The following is a 21,675-nucleotide window of genomic DNA, read 5'->3' as shown; positions in this document are numbered from 1 at the left end:
CCAATACATCTTCCTGCATAAGGAAAGAAAATGCTCAATGAATGATGCAGGCTGATCAAATTACACAGGAGCCACCTTGAAGAGTTTCCCACTGGCCAAATCTGGGACAATCTGAGCATCAAAATAATTAATAGTAACGAGTTAAGACCCATTGACCAAAGCAAAAAATCCATGTGTCCCTGCTGAAATGAATGGGAAGAAAGAAAAGATCTTATAGTAAAATACCAAATACAGAAAAATAAATGGAGTTGAGAAAACAGTTATAGAATTAAAACTGGTTGGTGAAAGTTTGTTGAAAAACAAGGTAATTATTTAGTCTCAAAATACTGCCCCACAAATTACTTAATAATTTCACACGGAAAAATAGTAAGTTTATAGTAGAAAAATTTGGCAGACACAGCCTTAACCAAGTGATCAAATTTATCACCAGTGTAATGACAAACCACCATGCACCTCCTGATGTGATGCAGAGAGAAGGCCATATCATTGCTTTTGTGGTGTTTCCATGAAAAAATACATCACTTGAGACTAATCTTGAGGAATTGTGCAGCTTGTCAGTTCTGTTTTTGCTTTTTTGCTTCCTTTACCTCTCCTAATCTCACGCTCTTCATTTTTATTAAAAGCATAAAAACTTAGTCTAAGTTGTCTCTAAAATATTTCATACAGTAACTCTTTCAGGAGAGATCTTGAAGAGCTTATGTCAGGTATGCCTGGGAAAAGGAAAAAGGAAAGGTCCCTGCAGAAGACTTGTAAATCAAAGTGACAGAACCACAGGACTCGTGGGATCTTAATTAGCTGACCCATTCATTGATTTGCAATATCTCCAATCCTTAAATATACTAACAGGTAGCCTAAGGGCTGTCTCCCCTTGCTCCCCCTCCTCCACACTGGGGTAGCCTTTCTAGGAGGAAGTCATTCTCCCTGTCCCTGCTGGGCGTCTCACCACCCTCTAGCCCAGGAAAGTTCTGTGTCAGTGCCGTAGCCTGCCAGAGTCCTTTAAACCTCCCTGCAGAACTGTGGAACTCAGAAGAAAAAGCACAACTATAACCTACCTTGTATTCATATCCAAGACTGCTATTAATGAGGAATTTGGGTTGGTTTGTTACATTTTTTTGGAAATATGCCAACTTTCCTAACTGTTCTATGAAACAAATTCTTCAAATGGTACTGGCCAATTGTGCACAACTCTTCCCAATGCCCCACCCAGTGACATCATGTTGGTAGGTTGAAATTAACCATGGTGGAAGTATTGCTACCACAGAAATTAGCAAGTGCTGCAAGTTAGAATTTTTTCTTTTTCCTTTTGTTCTTCTTTCTTTTCTCTCTCCCTTCTTTTCTTTTGTTTTTTTTTTCTCTCCCACTATGCCTCTCAGCTTTTTGTTAAACATGTACCAGCACACACCATTGCTCAAGTGAAATTAATTTGCTGAGCTTCAGGTTAGTTAATGAGGGGATTTGGAATTATGGCAAGTGCTGAGAGCTGTAAAACTGATAAAGGGACTCTGAAATAAATTGTTAGTGGGTCTCTATCTCCAGTATTGTTCTGTCTCCCTCCCCACCACCAATCTGTCTTATTAGGTACAGAATGCGAAGATGACCTAGCCCTAGTCTCTGCTTTACTTAAAGTCAGCAATTACCTCTCAGAACAGAGGCTAAGCTCTTGCCTTAAGTCTGAGTGGTAGGTCTTGTGCAGAAGTACGCACAGGAGTACATCAAAGAATATAGTCAGGAAAAGCAAACTGTCTGGTGTAGCACAGCCACGCATGTTATCTAAAAAGATTTTCCCCCCACTGTGCCCATAGCTGAATGGGCTTTTAGCAATTACTGATGCTAACATCTCACAAGTCTAATTTGTAACAGTGTAAATTCAATAACAAATAATAGGGAGTATTCCTTCTCAGCGACATCTAGATTGGTCACATACCTTATTCAAGGAATTTCTGTTTCCTGTATGACGGAAAGAGTAGCAAAATGAATGTGCCACGTAGCCTTTCAGATGGCCCCCAATGATCCTTGCCTCCTGGTCTTTGTATCCTTATGTGATCCCATCCTACAATGAGCAGGGCTGACATGTTACCGATGAGACTGAAAAAATGATAGCCTGTGACTTCTGAGGTTATAGGTCATAAAAGAGGTAGCTTCTGCCTCTTTCTCTTGGATCACTTGCTCTGGGGGGAAGCCAGCTGCCATGTTGTGAGGACATACACAGTCCTATGGTTAATTTGGGAAGAACTGAGGCCTGCTGCCACCAGCCAGTACCAGTTTGCCAGTCATGGTGGAAACAGACTTCCTCAACCCCAATCAAGCCTTCAGATGACAGCAGCCCTAACTAATATCCTGATTGCAATGTTGTTGAAAGATCCCAAGCCAGAATCACCCAGCTAAGCTACCCACAACTTCCTGATCCACACACCTTGTATGATATTAATGTTTATTGTTCTTTTAAGATGCTATGTTTTGGGGCAATTTGTTACACAGCATTAGATGACTAATACCAAGAGCATAAAGCAAATGCAGGAGGCCAATCTTGAGGAATATCTGTCCTTCTGCTATGAAGAGGTATTATGAGCTTTTCTTGCTCCATATCAAAAAATCTCTCATGGCTTCAGATTCCCTTGAAAAGTGCTGAATATTTATTGCCAAAATGTGGTAAAACAGCCTAATTGGAAGTGTGTATATTGAGGGTGAGAGGTGAGAAAGAGCTGAGCTTAGATTAAGAGCAGAGTTCCCTCTAATTCTGGTTAGGCTGTAAGTGACTGCTTCTGTTACCAGGAAAATAAACTAAAGACTAAACACACATGGAGTGTGGAATAGACATTAAATACATTTACAGTCAACTTAATCTGATAGACATAGTGATTATGTTGTTCTGTGGTTACCAGGAACAAATAAACCTTACCTATAAAGAATACATCATTTGTTTTTATGTAACCGTCCAATTAGTTTTGGGGTAAGCCCTTCAGGAAGAAAATAAAACAAGAGTTTCCCAGGCAGAAGAGGAGATAGCTGGTTCTAAGACTCATTAGGCAGTTGAGTTGACAAGCAATACCTCCCTTTGGTAGAACAAATAGCAAGATGAAAGCCTGTGGCAGCAATTTTAAGATAAGGGTTGGGAGAGGGAAGCAGAATCATACTGATATTTAAGTACAGTGAAGTTAATCTGATTGCTTTCCTAATACTCACCTGAAAAGGGGACAAACTAGGTGGCTTAGGACTCCCAGAGGAGAGCAGCCTAAGAACACTGAGCTCCTCGGTGGGGGAATAAAAGAGATTCGTGGGAGAAAACGGGGGATGGTTCAGCAATGGAAAGCATCAAAAGCCAACTTTCCCTACTCTTTTTAGGCTGCTCCTCTGCCCCCCCGGCCTGTACAGCTGAGGTGGAAAGGCATAAATGCTAAAGTGGAGTACAGAGTAATTAGTACATTTTCCCCCAAATGGAACCACAATGCCAGTGGAATTAAGCTAGCTTTGACACGGATCAGAGCAGGAAATAATACTTTGTGGTCAATGAGAATTACCTATAGTTCAGCTCAAGCCAAGTAAAATTCTTGCCCTTAGAAGTGATACCATGAAAGAATGATGAACAAAAATTCAGTTTATCCAGAGAACAAAAGTATGTGAGTGTTAAGGAAGTAAATGGATGAAACTTTTAAGATGCTCCAAAGAGAAAAATGGCAAAGAAGAAAGAAAATCGTCTTACTCATGTTTTACTTAGAAATCCTGCTTTTGTCACATGTTAAGAGACTGGCAGCCTTTTATTCTGTGTTTATATATTTGTTTTTGTTTCTACTGATACCTCTGAATTGTTTGTTAGGAGCAATCACTCTCACTGCCAAGAGAAATTAGTGATGCTTTCACCACGGCATAGACATGAGTCATACCAAGGGCACATAAGAAACACCCTCTTCCCTCCCCCAGCTCCTGCTGGATTTGTGCTTTTGAAAGGCATTGTGTCACAAGGGCAGGACTGGCTTTGTGGTCATGAGACCCGTGCAGTCACATGAGGCCCTCTGCTCGGGGTCTTTTCCTGTGCCCAGGAAAAAGCATTACTCTTTCATAGGTTATAATCCATGTCCATCTGAAAAAGACATGTGCCAGAGCTGTGAGTGGGCTCTATTTTGAGGCAGGGGAAGTTGGCTAGGGGACTGGGCACTGATGTCATCTCTAGCTTTTAAAAATTTGTCCACAAACTTACTAGGCAGTCTTACTTTCCTTTTTGTGAAGTGCCTAAGGTTAAAGATATTTAATTTACTTGGATCTATAAGTAGGCTAGAGAAAATTGATAATAGGCTGTTAGTATTTTTTATAGCAATCCAAAAAAAGCAATTCTGTAGGAAAAAATCAAATAAAGTATGTAAACCTGCTTTGAAAATTGTAGAATGAATGCCTCATGGACTGAAGGTATTAGGAATTGACTGATATCTGTAGTTAAGTATACTTACAAATATCATTTTGTTAATGTAATTCCTTCAAATGAAAGACTTTTAAAAATCATCTGTGTCTTCAGGTTTGATAGTCCATATTTTGTTTAGCCAAGATGATATCTTCTCAGCCCTTTTCATGATTATGGTTGTATTTTATGTCTGCTATAAAACTAAATTAATGAGCAACTATTTCTAAAAGTTATCACCTAACACTGTTGATTCACTTTCCTGTTTAATCTGCACCTCCTGCTTCTTTCTTTGATGAAGAAATTCTTATTTTAAATCCAAACATTTATTTAGCCCTATGTCTACATGCGGTTGCTTAGATTTGGAGCTCCTTAATCAGAAACTAAATGTGGATTTGGTTTCAATATTTGCTTTAGCTATTAGTTTATGAGTACAGAAATAAATAAATGATATCTGTTTCCTAATGTATTTGTGCTTATTTATCTTAGATCAAAATAAATTGTGCAGCTCAATATAAGAGTATTAGGAAATACTTGTGACAATACGGATTTTGTTAATCCAAATGTTATCTAGGGTCTTAGGTTCCCCAGAGTATTAACATTTCTCAGAAGTAAGATCACACCGAATTGTGTCATGTTTCTCTTACAGGACAATAAACATCCAGAGCCTAGGCTGAGAGCCACCTCTCTCTAGTGTGCTGTCACCCCACCCCACCATCTCCTTTCCTAGGCACCCAACTTATGTTTCTTTCACAGTGGGCCTTGTTCTTGTTTAAATCCCAATGAATTTTTAAAACTATTCAGCAGTGGTGCTTGAAGGGTCACCTTATCCAGAGATATTTTACAGTTAACACTTAAAAGATTTGGAAACTCTAAAACTCCTCAAAATGAATCTTCAGTGGTGGAATTTTAGGTATTATGCATGTTAGTGGTGAGATTCTTTGAAGCCTGAGTTCCTCCTGGAAGCTCCCAAATCACACCATATAAGCCTACCTCATTTTAGTGCATTTTAGATTAAAGTCTTGTAAGAGCATATTAAAAACTCATTGAGACTTCTTTATGAGAAAAACATTTTTTTAAAGATAATTTAATTTAAAGATCACTCTGTGAAATTCTGTTTTGCAAAGTACTTTGTGATGTAAATTGTCCTCATTTTAGAGTTGCACTGGCATGAATAAGTACCAGTTATTTCAAAGTGAGGGACTATATATGGAAAGTTCTTTCTGGCGTGCAAATTTGATCTGACTATAGCTTTATTTTTGTGGAACAATTGTGACATCTAGTGGTTAAGTAGTTCTAAGGAATAGTTTCACATGTTTTCCTTAGTTAAATTCATTTAAATATGAGAACTTGATATTTAAACAACACTGAAGCAAATATCCTTGTATATTCCTTTTTACATACTTTCTTATATGGAATAAAGACCAAATGGTGGAATTCCTGAGTGAAAGGATGTGTGTATTTAGAACGTTGACATTGTCAATTTACCCTCCAAAGAAGGTTGCACCAGTTTACACTTCTACTATGACTGCAAATACATAGTTCTTCACATCATACCAACAATGAAAATTACCAAGTGCATTCATTTTTGTTTTAATTTTCATTTCTTAATGACTGAGCAGTTCATCTTATTATGGCTTTTCCCCCCCTTTTTAACTTTTTTGTTTCCCCGCTTGTATTTCTTTATCAGTGAAGTACCAACCAGCATTGAGGAAATTAGTCATTTATATGTAATTTGCATTGAAAATATGTTTCCCAGTTTGTCTTTTATTATTTATACTTCATGATTTTTTTTTTTTGGTTTGCTAAAGCTTAATATTTGTGTTAAGTCAGGTGTATCAGTTTTTCCTTTATAATTTTTGTATCATTTTAAAAGGCTGTCTCTTCTCCCACTGCGTAAAATTTTTAAATTGTATATGTTTATTCATGTAACATAATCATGTATGCTATTTATAGATTTTGTTTTATTTTTTGAATTTAGTCTTTGGTATTTTAGTAAAATAGGTAACTTTGTTTACCCTTAACAATGTAGAGGAGATTGGTAAATGTAAGTATAGCTCTTAAAAAGATTGAGATAAGTATGTAAATTGATGAGAAAAGATGTCAAAAATATGCAAAGGGTGGAATAATATTGATAATATGATTCTTTTATGTAGAAAAATTATTTACCTGCAAAGGCTCAGAAAATACCTGAAAGGATACACACACACACACACACACACACACGCACACACACAACTATTAACGTGGACATTTCTAGATAGTACATATGAGATACTGGTAAGGTAAGTAGAATTTTGCTTTTGTCTCTATTACAATTCTCTACTATTTGAACATACTACCATGAATGTGTACTATGTATATTATAAAAATTATTTTAAAGTAATAGTTAATAACATGGAAAGATATTTAGGATCTGTAGTTAACTGAAAAAGCAAGTTATAAGCAATAAGTAAAATAAGATCCCACTTTAGAAAATAAAAGAATGTCTGTGTAAAGAAAAAAGACTGGGTGGATACCCAACAAAATGTTAACAATGATCTCAGAGCTGAAGGATTTGGGTAATTTTTATTGTTTTCTTTTGTACTAATCTTTATTTCCTAAATACTTTACAGTGGACACATACTACATTTGTGATTATGAAAAGTAAATGTGTGTGTGTGTATGTGTGTGTTTATATACATAGATATACATAGATATATATACACAGATACATGTATATCTCAGAATTAATTCCTGTGTACAGATCTCTGTGAGATACCTTAACTGTAATTTCATGCAGCATGTTTTACTTACCCAAAGGCCTAGCACTGCCCTCTCTCTTCCCTACTCCAATGACCTATTTTATCATTAAGAAGTTTGATTCATCAGGCAGTTCTTAAAAAATAAAATGATATACTTCTTAATATTTTTAAAAGGAGAAATTTCTGGTTCATGGAGCCAGAAGATAATTGGATACAAAAATATCTGACATGTAGGTTATTTCTTCCACCAAATTTTAGTCATGCAAGACCTCTTAATCCTTGGATTTCTCCTCCATACTTGACTGATTTCATCTATATTTTATATGGAATAAGTAGCAACTACTTTTGACATTCTTTGAATTATTTTAAAATTATTTATATAATTATACTCAGTCTTGTTCCAGAAAGAACTCGAAGTCGTTAGTTAAAACACACACACACACACACACACACACAAAGTTTAAAAATAACTAAAATGTAACCAGATAAAGTAAAATGTAAAATAAGTGGATGAAGAAATCAGGACAAAAAAAAATATGAGAGGCGAGATAAAATGAAACCACAAGATGAAGTCTATCCCTTAAGGTCCATCACTCTTTTGAGGGTGATCTAATTCTTCTAATTAGCTCCCTCACCCCACAAGATGAAGACCAGAGTTGGGGAGGGTCAAACTGTCCTGAGATTGAGGCCAAAGTGAATCACTGGATGCATGAGATTTATGTATGACAATAACAATGGCTACAGCTTCTACCAAGGCTTCCAGTGGATCAGGAACAATGCTGAGCTCTTTAAGTCATGATTTTATTTCATCTTCACACTAACCTCATTGTTAGTGGGGGACATTTTTTCCTGTTTGCCATGTTTCCTCTCGACTCCCCAGGAGAGACACATTTGGGAGTGACTCTTTGGGCTTCTCAAACCTCTTTCTCCTCCGGATGAGTTTGGGAGAAGGAAAAGCAGCTGCAGCTCCTTCCCCAGGGAGGCCTGCTCTCCAGCCCATGGAGTTCTCTGACCTCTGTACAGACTGGAGAGCTCTGCCCCTGTACTCCTGGGGCTCTGATGTGTTCCTCAGTTCAGCTTTATCCATAATCAGCTTGACACTGTACACAATCTCTAATCTGAAATCCCCGGGATGAGGTGGGTTTCAAATTTCAGAAATTTTCGGATTTTAGAAAGGTTATATATAGTTCATTTAGGGGTTTTAGGACAACTCCCCATCATCAAACACCTTGTTACTTCTGCAATACAAGGTATGAATATTCACACAGAATTGGTAAATTAAGACTTTATCACATTAAGTCAGATCAGATTTACTGTCAAATGAGTTGCAGGTGATGCTGGAATTTGCTACCAAATGAGTTATAAAAACACTTTTGGGTTTTGGGACTTTTTTTGGATTTTGAATTGTAGATAAGGGATCCTTTGGGTGTATTTTGATCTCCAACTGTGTCTATCTTCTCATTTGGTTCCTGGCTTGGAGAGTGGAGAAGGGTAGAGGTAGATAAAGGTTAAGCTTCAGAGCTCCTTCCACGGCTTGTAACTTTGTATTTATAATTTTATGTTCTTTCTCATAAAGAGAGCCCTGAAAAATATAAGCTTCAGACCCCACAAAACTTAGGTCCACCCCTGGGGAGAGATATGATTGCTTTCTCTAAAACCCCAGTAGCCTAAAGTTAGGTACCATTATCATCCCTGTTTTACTCAGGAAAAAAATGAGGTAAAGAGAGGTTAAAGAAATTGGCATCAATTACAAGTGGCAAAGTCTGATTCAAACCCAGACAGTGAAACTACTGAGTTTGTGCTTTTAACCACTGCCTTTATATCTGTGGATAAAAATTCAAAAATAGTTGACATTCTCTTTCCCAGTAAATCCCAGAGGATAGCCCTTATCCTAACAAAAATAACCTAAAGCATCTTAATTTTTACCAAACATCTCAGTCTGATAAAAGAAGGATGAAATTCTTCCAAGAAAGTCTTCCAGTAACTGAGGAAAAAAAGCACTAAAATAACATCTGTACACTTTCTTCTAAAGAGAATCCTTGGGATTAAATCCTACTTGCACATTATTATTCTCCTGATATCAAGCCATTGCTATTAGGCAGAGTTCACTCTTTTTCTCCTAAAAGTAGTTGTCTTTGCACTCACTCAACATCTTAACTACATTTGGCTTTTCATAAAATTCAATCTGAAAAATCAGTGACAACTATGAACACAGAATCCTGTAACATTTCTACACCAGTGAACAGTCTCACATTTATATTACTTCATTTACTGTGCACAAAAAAACTGTGAGAAGGGGAAACAGGGAACACCCACCACTTTACAAATGAAGAAACTGAGAACAAGAGAAAGTAACTTCTCCAAGGTCACCAAATAGTGGTGAAATAATTGGCACCAAGACTCAGCACATTTTCCTCCCTAGTCTAGGGCCACTATAAACACTTCTGTTTTATAAAAGCTGAAGGGATAATTTTCTCCATAAGGGGAATTGTAGAACGTTATTTGTCTGAAGAGCATCAGACAGGTTCGAACTTGTGTGCTTCATCTTTGGCTAAACTGCTGGTGAAGTTCCCAAGAAAAACAAAACCATTCACATATTCAAGCTGATTTTTACTTCATTCTCAGACTCTCCACTTTGCATAAGAGAACAAGAAGAAATATTTTTGTCCTATTCCTCCCAATTACAGTGGCATTTTAAAACATTTTATTATGAAATATTAAGTAATAGAAAATGATGATGAGCCCATGAAGAAAATTAAAATGATATTCACCACCCAGCTACAACACACCTTACCATTTTACTGTATGTTTCCTTCTGATTTATTTCTAAAGTAATAAAGACTTAGTGAGTGTTTCCTAACCCCACTCTTTTCTTATACTGCCCAGAGGTAACCGGCAACCTAAATTTTTTATATTAATCCCTAAATGTGTATATAGTATTTTAGCACTTAAATTTTTCATATAAGATTTTTTAATTTATATAAGAAGATAAAATTATCACATATAAATATGTTGTATCTACCATTTTGCAATTTGTTTTTTACATTCAATGTTGTTTGGGGAATTATGTTGATATTTAACACTAATAGATTTATACCTTTAGCTTTTATGATATGGATGGGACCTTCATTTCAATTGCATTTTCCAGTTGGTTCTGACTAGTATATGAGACCACTATTGATTTGGAATCAAGAAAACTTTTTGAACTCAGTTGTTAGTTCTAAGAGCTCTTAGATTTTCCATGTGGGCAATCATCTGAAAATAAGAACAGGCAAGCATTTTTAGAATGATCATATTTCTCAGTGTGACCTGCTGTCACAGAATAAAAAGCTCCTAGGGTATCTGACTTCTAAAATAAAATCAGTCTCCAGTATCTACAAGCATATGTTCCAGTGCAGATAATCAGAAAGTGCCTCCTAGTCCCCGTCCCAAATGTTTTTCTAGAAGTATAGTTATTACCATATTCTTTTATTGCTCTGTTCCCCTAAGACTTTATTCCTTAGTGTGACTTCAAATGAAACACCACAAGGCCAAAGAATTGGAAGCAAATATTTGACTTTTATTTCAAGAAGAACATAGTATCCTACTTAATATCTATGATTTTATAGAACAGTAGAATTTTTGGAGAAATAGTCTTTAAATTTATGAAGCTACTAATCACATTTCTCTGTGAACAAAATGAAACAAATTTGTTCTCTTTTTGTTTGTCAGTAAAAACAAGTTGGAGAAAAGCTGTGAATTCACAATCATTTGTTCCCATTAAGAAGAAAAGTAAAGGGTCACATAATGAAAATCAAGGTCAAAGACCCTTAACTTTGTGGCCATTTATTCTGAGCACTTAATCAATGCTGGGCAAAATACCAGTAGTCTTAATAAAGCAAGAGTCTCCTCGGAGAACATAGTCTCGTTTCCATGTGAACTGGAATCCAGAGCTTTAACTGTGTGTCCTTTCTTATTATTTTAAAATAACGTTGTTAAAGGACAGTGTTCGTCCCCCAAACTCTGCTCAATAGAAAACATTATCAAGTAAACTCTACGTGTCAATTAGGATTCTTTGGATGCACACAATAGGAACTGACTAACTTAAGCAAAAAAGTTATTGGAAATATTCTAGGTAACTCAGAGAGTCAAAGGATATGTTGAACAACTAGGTCTCAGGAAGGAAAAGGATGAAGGCAGCTCTGGGGATCTGGGTCACAGGAACGAATGGACTGTCTCTGCAAAGAACTGCCACGTGTCAGCTCTACACATATTCATATCTGTGTCACTTCACTCAAGATCCAGACTCCCGGAGGAGAGAGACTGATTTGCCAGGCTCATGCAGGGTGATATGTGTGTTGGAGGGTGGCAGGAAGGGCACCTTCATTTCCAGGTCCTTCCAGGACTATATGTGTTGGGGAAGTTCCCAAGGGAAATCAGGGTCTTCTTACCCAAGAAAGGAGGAGAATCAGCTGTACAGGAGGACACAATGGATATTCATCTTGTTCCTCCTTAGTCTGCTTTTTATGAAAGCTTAATATAGCAGTCTCCTGGCAGAACCTCCAGGCAATAGCACCAAAGGCGTCTAGGACCCTAGAAGCAGATGACTCCTCTGGAAAATGGGCTTGAGGATGCTGGGAGCAGAGGCTCCATCAAGTCCACTGGGGACACCAGGCTGTCAGCAGGGACCTTAGTCCTGGAGAAAGTAGCCTTATCACACATGTGAATAATGGGGCTGAGCCTTCCAAAACTGAGAAGAGTCTGTTCAGTGGGTACTTATTGGTAGATTGACCTGAAGGTTTCCAGGAAAGCAAAAAGTTCCCCTGAATGGAGTTTAAAAAACAAAACAAGTAAAACTTCAGACTTTTTTTTTTTAGGGCAGTAGCTCCCCCAGGAGACTTCTCTGGTGCCAGTCTTCCACTTTGATACCTTGGCTTGACACCATAGCCAAGGATCTTCCTAAAACTTCTCTTCCATTATCCTCATTTTGCTTCTGCTGATGCTCCTGTTGTCTTTCCCTGTAGAGTAGGTAAATGTGGAGAATGGACTGCCTGATTTCTAATCCAGACTCTTCTATCTACTTTCTGGGTGACCCTCTATGCTCCTATCTTGGCTAATATGACTGACTGTTGCTGCTTTACCACTTATAACTGTCAATCTTCCCTCCTTCTACATAATATTTATTAAGACACCCAATCACAGAATTACCCCTATTTCCTGATAGCATCCATTCCAGAGAAACATCCTGCTTCCTTAAGCCCGTCCCCAAGTCACCTAAGACCAAATCCTTTAATAAGTTCTTTCAAACACCCTCTCACTGAGATACTCTATGTTTCCCCATGCTGTGCATTCTCCCTCTCTGTAATAAGAAATAAAAGCAACTTGTTCAACTAGAGGTATGTTCCTGGTGGTCTTTAGCTAGAGAGTATTGACACAATCATGGGTTTTGAAATTTCAGTGACCTGGTTTGGCATCCTGGCTCCACCACTTACCAGCTATATGACCTTGTAGGTATCTTAACCTCTCTGCCTGTTTCCTCATATGTAAAATAGAGACAATTATAACACCTTTCCATCAAACTGTTATGAATATTAACAAGTAAACAGCTTAGAACAGTGCCTTACCCATAATAAAGTTATCAATAAATTTTTGCTATCATTATTGGCTCAGTAATAGTATCATTTTCCTAATGTAGTGGACATACTAATTCTAAGATTTGCATTTGACTTTGCCTTTATAGATTGGTGGAATTATCCTTGATTTTATTCTGTGGTTCTTGACAAATCACATAACCTTGAATTCCAGTGTATGCGTGTGAATGTGTGCATGCATGCGTTGGATGAGAGGATGAGAGGAGGGCCTAACAATTACTGAATGGTGCACACCAGACACTTTGCTGGGGTTGTTTATTCTTCTTAATGAACAGAAGCTAAGGAGACTTTTCTGAAAAATTTCTTGAGGCTAGATGCAAAAATTTCCAGCAGAACTGTAAATAATTCTGCTGAAAGTAGGAGCCATTCACTCATCTTCCTGAGGAATTTGAGCCAGATTTAAGTCTGAAGCAAAGATTTAGATTTAATTTTCTTGCTATGGGTAGGTAAATTCTCTGCCAAAGACATGACCTTCAGTTTTTTTTTTCAAGACATGCCTATTAGAGTCTGCAAAATAAATTCAACTCACATGAGAATGTAAATGAAGTTAGGATATGAAATCACATGTGCTACTTACTGGCTCCATAGAAGTTTGACAGCAGAGTTTAGGTTGCAGCAAGCTTTGAGATATCCGAGAAGACCTTTCATTTCAGAGCCTGAAATGATTAAATGATTAAAATTGCTCTTTAATAATTGAACGTGCCATCTGTATAAAGCAGAGTGTGACCTTTCACCCAGGGTCTCTCAGGCTGTTCTTGAATTTCTGCAGTTGGCACATATGGTATCAGAAATCCATTGCTATTCTTCCTTTGAAATATTAGAGAAGCAGACTTAAAGCAGCTGTTCTTGTGCTGCCAGATTTCATTGAAATGTGGGTTTTAAAAGCCCTTGGCTTGTCATTTTGAGTTAGCTCACCTTAATCACAAATTTCACCATAACATAATTCAACTCATGCCTGAAACTCAATATAGCGGAACATTTGCTGAACAATGCGCTTAACAACAATGACCAACCATAATGTACATTTTCCATTGAAACATCCTTTTCATGTTACATGTGACCTCAAAAATGTCTAATAGATTATAAACATTCCTTTTTCTATTTTCTAACAACAGAGTACCAAGAAAACACTCCCCACCATGCTCTCTTTCCCCCAGCTGGGCATATAAAAAGAATGTGACATTTGGAGAACTATCTGCTCTATTACTGCAGTATTGAAAAATTGATGCAACCTGGTCATTATGCCAACTATAGTAATTAGTGATGAGTACACTTGCATGTTTGTCTCAAATGTCATATCAGACAACTTCTACAGCTAGAGGCTGACAGGTACTATGGCCAGAACAAAAAAATATCAGTCACCATAAATGTAATTTCTCTGTGTGTTTGGGGGAAAGAGGCATGGACCTTGGCTTTAACAGTACTTACTAATTAAGCTGTAGTATCCTGGGGACGTTTCATCTGCTTGCCTTCAACAGTCTGTTTAGTTATTAAAGTTCAGCTGTTAGACTACATTTGAATGCTTCAAATGTAGACTTGAGTGCTTCTTTTGAAGATAATTCAATTCACTTCCATTAAAAGTGTAGACTTTGAAAGCCAAAAGCAAAGACAAGTGAGTTAGTCTTATTTTTTTTAATATTGCAAATTTAATTTTTAAAAGCCAAATTGCAGTGGAAACTCTCTTAGAATCTGCTGTTTGATTTTGTTTCTCACATACACTTACAGCTGGCAATCAGGAAAAATTATCCTGTTTGCTTTATTGATGTCTTTATTGTACCTAGGAGCCAGACAGAATTCACTGGGATTAAGACATAACATAAAATAGGGTACATTTGTCCTTTTTTCCTCAGGCAAAATTTTAAGCCATGGGGACAGATAATGAATATTCACTCATTTATTCACTAAATATTTATTTATGAGTTCCTCCTATAATGGGTGCTGGAATACTTAACACCATGAATGAGACATGTAAGAACTCAAACTTGGTTTAGTATAAGGAGCCAAACACATAAAATGAGTATTCATAATTCCAGGTGGTTTAATATACAAATACATATTTGTGTGTAAATGTGTATTGGAGGACAGGGCTATTTATTTTGTGAAGGAAAGGTATGCTGGTTATTCACCAGTTAACCCTCCAAATCCATTCTCTGCCTTTCTCTGCCCTGCCCTGACCTCTACAGATTGCATTAGCTGCGTTTCTTTGCCCCTCCAGCTTTGAGAGGCTAGAAGGAGAAAAGAGAGACCAGGGTATTTATTTCCCCTACTCACTCAGCCAAACTATATTTCCTCTACGTTATGGCCACAGCTCCTGTCAGGAAACCCCTCCGCAGTTCTCTCTGGATTTCAGCCTCTCTGTTCCCACTTTGCCCCTTCAGCTCCAGGGCTGGTAATAGTTTCCCTTTGATGTCCCAGAATGTCCACCATCCTTTATTTGTTTTTGTTATTCCTTCACTGAATTATCTTCAATTAGCCCTCCTGGGCATTTGACTGACACAGAAATACAGGTCAAGAAAGATAATACAGAGGTTCCTTTACCTTCAAATGTTCAACATACACATTTTGATAGATCTGAGCAAAGCTATTATCCAGAATAAAAACATGTCATTTCTGTTGTCACCAATAGATGGCATTAATAGTCCTGTCAGTCAGTTAGGGCTGTGTATTGTTCTTGAGTCTGCTGGCTACTGTGATATTGTGATTTACAGTAAGAAATATATATTTGGTCTTCATCCCATTTCTGGCACAGAGCTCCTAAAACCTCTGGAATTTCCTATAGCCATTATTTTGTACTACCTTTAATGGAATATAATCTATAAAAATACTGAATTACTATGCTGTACACTTTAAACTAATATAATATTATAAATCAACTATGCTTCAATAAATAAATATATAAAACTTTTGTAATTTCCTAAGTGAGAGGCAGGAGGTTAAATCAGTTGCCAGTGGACAGTGATTTGATCAAGCACGCCTATGTAATTCATTATTATCTCCATAAAAACCCAATAGGACTGGGTTTGAAGAGCTTCCCAGTTGGTGAACATGAGGAAATGTGGGGAGAGTAGTGTACCTGGAGAGCACATGGAAGCTCCTTGCCCTTTCCCTAAGCATCTCTTCTTTCCAGCTGCTCCTGAGTTACCTTCTTTTGTAATAAACTGGTGATCTTGAAAGTGAAATGTTTCTCCGAGTTCTGTGAGCCACTCTAGCAAATTAATTGAACCTGAGGAGGAGGTTGTGTGAACCCCTAATTTATAGCCCGTTGGTCAGAAGCACAGAAGGTAAGGTGGACTTTCCACTGGTGTCTGAAGTGTGTTGGGGGGAGTGCAGTCTTGTAGGACTAAATCCGTAACTTGTAGAATCTAATGCTATCTTCATGTAGACAATGTCAGAATTGAGTTGAATTGTAGGACACTCAGCTTTGTCCAGAGTATTATTTGTTGCTGTGTGGGGAATTCTCCCCTCTCCCAATAACAACCCCCATTGCTCACTGACACACACATTGAAGTTGGTGATCAAAACCTAAAAGAACTGGGGTTTTTTTTTCTATTTTTAAAATGTTTTACAAATGTTAACTCTCTCCACGTGATAAACACAAGACCGGTGAAAGTATTGAAGAAACCTATTTTAATAGGCACACATTTGCTTTTGATAAAGGCAAAAATAAAGATAATCTGGAAAAAAAGCAAAGCAGGGAGAAAACAACAAAAAATTTTCATGTGCACAAGGAATGAATTTTTTTTTGATAGGAATAATTCTGAAGGACAAAGAGTGAATCTCATGATGAGGAAAAAGTACTGTGCCTGACTGTTAGGGACTGAATGTGCCCCCCAATCCCAAATTTATGTGTTGTAGCCCTAACTTCCAATGTGACTGTGTTTGGAGAAAGGACCTTTGAGGGGGTAATTTAGGTTAAATGAGGTGGTAAGAGTGGGGCCCTAATCCAACAGGACTGGTGTCCTTATGGGAAGAGGAGGAGACACCAAGAGTGTGCACACACAGAGGAAAGGCCACATGAGGACATGGTGGGAAGGTGGCTATCTACAAGCCATAGAGGAAACCAACCCTCCTGGCACCTTGACCTTGGACTTCCAGCTCTAGAACTGTGAGAAATAAAGTTCTGCTATTTAAGCTACCAGTCTGGTACTTAGTTAAGGCAGCCCAAACAGACTTATTTCACTAACTAGTGGACAGTGATCTGTGAGAGACTCAGACAAGTAACTGAAGCAATGAAAAACATGTTTGTGTGTGTGGCTAGATGACCATAATTAATAGCAAATGATTGTTAGCATTAGGAGAGGGCTAGGAATTTTTTTCTAAAACTTAAAATGAGGAATGACTCTGAGGCTTCTCTCTTAGGTGACTGGTTGGATATTGGTGATATGAATCAAATTAGAAAAACAGGAGGAAGAACAAATTGGATGGGGAAGACTGAGACTGAGTTTGAGGCATCTGAAGGACATTCCAGTAGAGATTTCTGGAAAAAAATGGAGTACAAGACCAGAACTAAGGTAATGAATGTTTTGGGGGTATAGATTCAATTTAAAAAAAATGATTGAGCACCTAAATGTGCTAGGCACTGTACTAATGCTTGAATTATATCAGTAAGCAAAAGACACAAAAATCCCTACTCTGTGGAGCTTATATTCTAGTGGATGAGAGAAAGGGAAAAAGCAATAACATAACAAGTAAAATTTACAGTATTTTAGAAGGTAATACAATGCCTGGGATCAATAGATATGCTAAGGGGATTGGGAGTGCTAATATGAGGGGGCAAATACTCTCTGAGATGGCTCACGTTATGTCTAATTGAGAAGATGCCATTTAAGCAAAGACCTGAAGGAGTAACCAAGGGGCTGTCTGAAGGAAGCATGCTCTAGGAAGAGGAAACAGCCTCTGCAAAGTCTCTGAGGTGTCAACATGCCTGGTATATTTGAGAAACAGCAAACTAATAGTGGATGATGCCAGAGAGGCAAGGTAGGAAGTGTCAGATCACATAGGTGTCAGCTTTTTCTAAGGAGCTTGGGTATTATTCTGAGTGAGATGGAAGTTTCCAAATAGAGGTGCTACTTGGTCTGACTTTCATTGTCACAGAGTCACTAGCTGCTGTGTTAACAAGGCTGTGAGAGTAAGACAGGGCAAGCATGAGAGCATAGAGTAACAGAAGAGGAGGTCAAAATTTGTTAACTTGGAGGTAGAGGTGATTTGCTAATGAATTGAGTGTGGCGTCTCAGAGGATAAAAGGAGTCAAGAATCACTCTAAGATTTGGGGACTGAAAAACTAGAAAGATAAGAAAATGGATGAAAGATCTTAAGTTCTGAATATATAGAGATAATATGTTTGTTTGCCTTTGTTTGAAGATGTTGAACAGGCATTTTGATATACTTGCCAAGAGTTTAGGAGAGAAGCAAGATGGAGATAGAAACTTAGGAGCCAACAGCACATAGATGATAGTTAAAGCCACATCTCTGGATAAGATTATCAAGAGAATAAATGTACTTAGAAAAGAAAACCAAGGATTCAGTCTGGACCACTCCAATATTAACAGGTATTGGAGAAAAGTAGCATCTTAAAAGAAAAAGACTAAGCAGGAACAGCATCCTCAAGAGAGGATGGTTACCTGGAAGCCAAGTGACAAAGGGTATCAAGGAAGATGGTGTGATCAACAGTAGCAAATGTTGGTAGTAAGTCAAGGAAAATAAAGGCTGAGATTTGATTATTGGATTTAGCACATGGAGATCATTAGTATCCTTGACAGAGACTGGTGGAGTGGTGGCTGGGAAGTCTGATTAGAGAGAGTTTGAGAGACAACTGGTTGATAATTGAAGTCAATGAGTACTGACTACTCCTGAGAAATTTTCTGCCAAGGGGAACAATGAGCTGATAGCTAGTTAAGAACGTGGGGTTAGGACAAAGCTTGTATGTAGTTTTTAAAGACAGGGTCAATAACAGCATGTTGATATACTACTGAGAATGATCCAACAGACTGAAAAACAAAAACTGCAGAAGAACATTGTGGATAGAGGAGTAGGGGAGGGGAGAGTTGCTGGAGCAATGCTGTTGAAGAGACTTGGAGGTCAGATCTGTTGCCCTTGGGGCAGGTTTGGCTTTGAATAGGAGCATGAATAATTCCTCTATAGTTACAGGCAAGAAGGCAGAGAATGTGAGTGCTGGGGTTAAGTGTGAAGGTGGAGTCTAGGTAAATCTCCTTCTGATGGTTCCATTTTCTCTGCGAAGTAGTAAACAGGGTCATCAACTCTGAGTGGTTTGGGATGATGATGAATACATGGCAATTGTTACATTAGAGTGTATACAGCTATTTCCAAGTCAGCCAGAGTTAAGGCTACCTCGCTGGGCAAGATGATACTTATGATGAGGCAGTGAAACCTAACTCTTGAAGTACCAAGAGACTGAGGTCAGTCCGAGGGTTTCAGGCATCATGGGTGGTAATATCATTTTCTCAACCCTCTGCCTGAAGTAGGATGTTGCTATTATCTGAACAGATTCAGGGACTCAGAGCTGGCAAGGTACACCTCTGGGCCAGAGGAGACATGAGTAGGCACAGCAGAATGATGCTCTGAGGGAGAAGGTATTCTGACCTCCTCCACTGTTCTGCTCTGGAAACTAAGAGTCTCTTATAACAGGCAATAATAACAATAGTCTGTTCTTAATTTGAGACAACATTTAAAAAAAAAAAACTTTCCCTTTATCTTTTATTTGGATAGATAATTTTCATTTCTTTTGTGTATTTCCACATACATATATGGAAATGTGTATGCAGATAGAAAGAGCAAGAGGGCAAGCTTGATTTATGAACAAAAAGGGGTTTATACATAGGATTTGTAGACTTACATATTCCCCTTCCTCATTGCAGATACTCAGATAAACTCCCAGGAGAGCACAGGACCTTGTTTAACAACAAGTATCACAAATCTGTTATCCCCATTTTTCCTTCCTATAAGGAATCTTGATATATTGCTGTTGAAGAATGCTCAAGAGACAGAAAATGTACCTCAAACTGGCTTAAGCAAAAGAGGTATTATAGACTAGACCATAGAACAATTTGACTCCAGGAACTATCTGATCCAGTGTCCAGATGGATCAGCAGGAATCTGTTTCTTCTTCTGTAATGACCCTATTCTAAAGCTGGCTGTTTGTTCCCTTATGAGGCGGAGTCCTCTGAGAAGCAGATGCCAAGACAGGATTAGACAAGGTGACGATTTGGGTCTCTGTGAATCAATGCCAACTTGAGCTCTATGTCCAAAAGTCCTCGAAATGCCAGATATTCTTTTCCCAGTGTGCAGTCACTCTAGGAGATGGTTGAAGTCCCTTCGGGGAAGGACTGGGAAAATCATTACAGCATATTTTTAATGCAGTGCTGTGGAGTCCTTTCTAGAACATGGACACTTCTTGAGTCAATGGGTTCTGGATCTAAAAACTGGCTCAAATTTGGGAACTGAGCAAGGAATTATGACTTTTTGTTAGGGCCATTGCTCTCAGCTGCTTGCTTTTACATTCTTGTCCCTTTCTGATTGTGGATGTTAAGCAGCACCCTTGCTGGCTACCCCTCTATTTTGCCCCTAATGATGCTCTGCTCTGTTAACCATCTCCATACCTCCCTATAGGTCAAGTCCCCATTGGTTGTCAAAGATTGACAGCTGAGTTTCAGGACCTCACCACTTATTAATGGTATAATAACCCCCATGGGGTGATGAGGATAGTAGGTTCCTTTACATCTGAGAAAAGTAGCACAGGAAGCTGAACTGCATTACAGCTGTTGAGGGGTGGAAATTAGAATCCAGGCCTTTCTTCAAAAGCAATGCCTGCAAGGAACAGCTGTGCGCTTTAGAGGGGAAAAGACCTCCATCCAGTCCAGACGGGGGTCAGGACCCCAAGAAGCGGGGCCAGCACGTACCAGGGTTGCATTACTAACATTCCGCGTTCTGGCTGGAACGTTAGGGGTACTAAAATTCTGCGAATTATGCTGGGGTCCAGGGCTCCGAAGAGGCTGCCTCGTAAGGGGCTGGGACTAGGACAGGTCACAGTACCTGAGCGGGTCCACCGGTCCAACCTGGCCCTTGGTCCTCACCGAGGTCCCACGGGCCGGGGACTGGTGGAGCCCAGGTGGGAGGAACCATGTGCTGGCCGCGGTCGTGGAGCCAGATCCTCCTACCAGTTTTCCTCTCCCCCTTTCTCATCCAGCTGCTTATCAGCTTCTCAGAGAATAGTTTTTCCCAAATCTCCAGACACGAGAACAACCACGGACCAAAATATGAGGATAGCGGTGAGCCATCCTGAGCCTAGAGGCTGGTGCCTGCCCCACACACGCCCCTGAACGGTATTTCCTGCTGGTTGTGCCACGCTCGCTGGCTGAGACGTTCATCTCTAAAATTGCCTTTTGGTGTTGGTGGGAAGACATTTTCAAAGGTTCTTAACGTTTTTGGTGAAATCCAGTTAAGCTGTAGTCGAATTAATTTGCTTTATCTGAAATGTGAAAAGTGGATTGAAACAGTTTTGTGTGGAAAACATGTTCCCCACCCCCCACCCCACCCTCACTTTTTGCATGACCTCTAACACAAAAGCTTTGTGCTGTGAATAAGGTTTTGGGTTTTGTTCTAATCAGACCTAATTCAATGGCCATAGCTAGTCTTTCTTAGTGTTTTAAGGTCTTAGTTAATAAATTGCTTAATTTGGGTCTTATATTAAGAAATGATTACTTTGATTTGGAGATTTCCCTTGGTTCCCCTCCCCAGCAGAAGAAATTTGGAAACAAATCATACTTGTTAAAAATCATACTGAATTAAATTCATGAACCTGGAAATAAGGTTTTTAAATATCTTAAGTTGGAATCGTATAGCTAGATTAAGGACAGGATTTGAATTACTTGGAACATGCCCTGTAAAGCTAAGT

General features: G+C 38.5%; 1 protein-coding gene across 2 annotated transcripts in view; it reads left to right on the top strand.

Annotated features, from left to right (window-relative positions):
* CDK14 (cyclin dependent kinase 14) overlaps positions 1 to 21,675 on the top strand; it is a 610,838-nt gene that overhangs the window by 11,047 nt on the left and 578,116 nt on the right. For both annotated transcript variants that reach the window (XM_045519926.2, XM_045519925.2), the window contains exon 3: positions 17,124 to 17,275. The gene's annotated coding sequence lies outside the window, so the exon portion shown is untranslated. The remainder of the gene's footprint in view (positions 1 to 17,123; positions 17,276 to 21,675) is intronic.

This window comes from Camelus bactrianus, chromosome 7, assembly GCF_048773025.1.
Source record: "Camelus bactrianus isolate YW-2024 breed Bactrian camel chromosome 7, ASM4877302v1, whole genome shotgun sequence".
In the NCBI taxonomy this organism is placed as follows: domain Eukaryota; kingdom Metazoa; phylum Chordata; class Mammalia; order Artiodactyla; family Camelidae; genus Camelus; species Camelus bactrianus.
The sequence above is the reverse complement of the archived record's forward strand: the minus strand, read 5'-3'. Positions and strand labels throughout refer to the sequence as shown.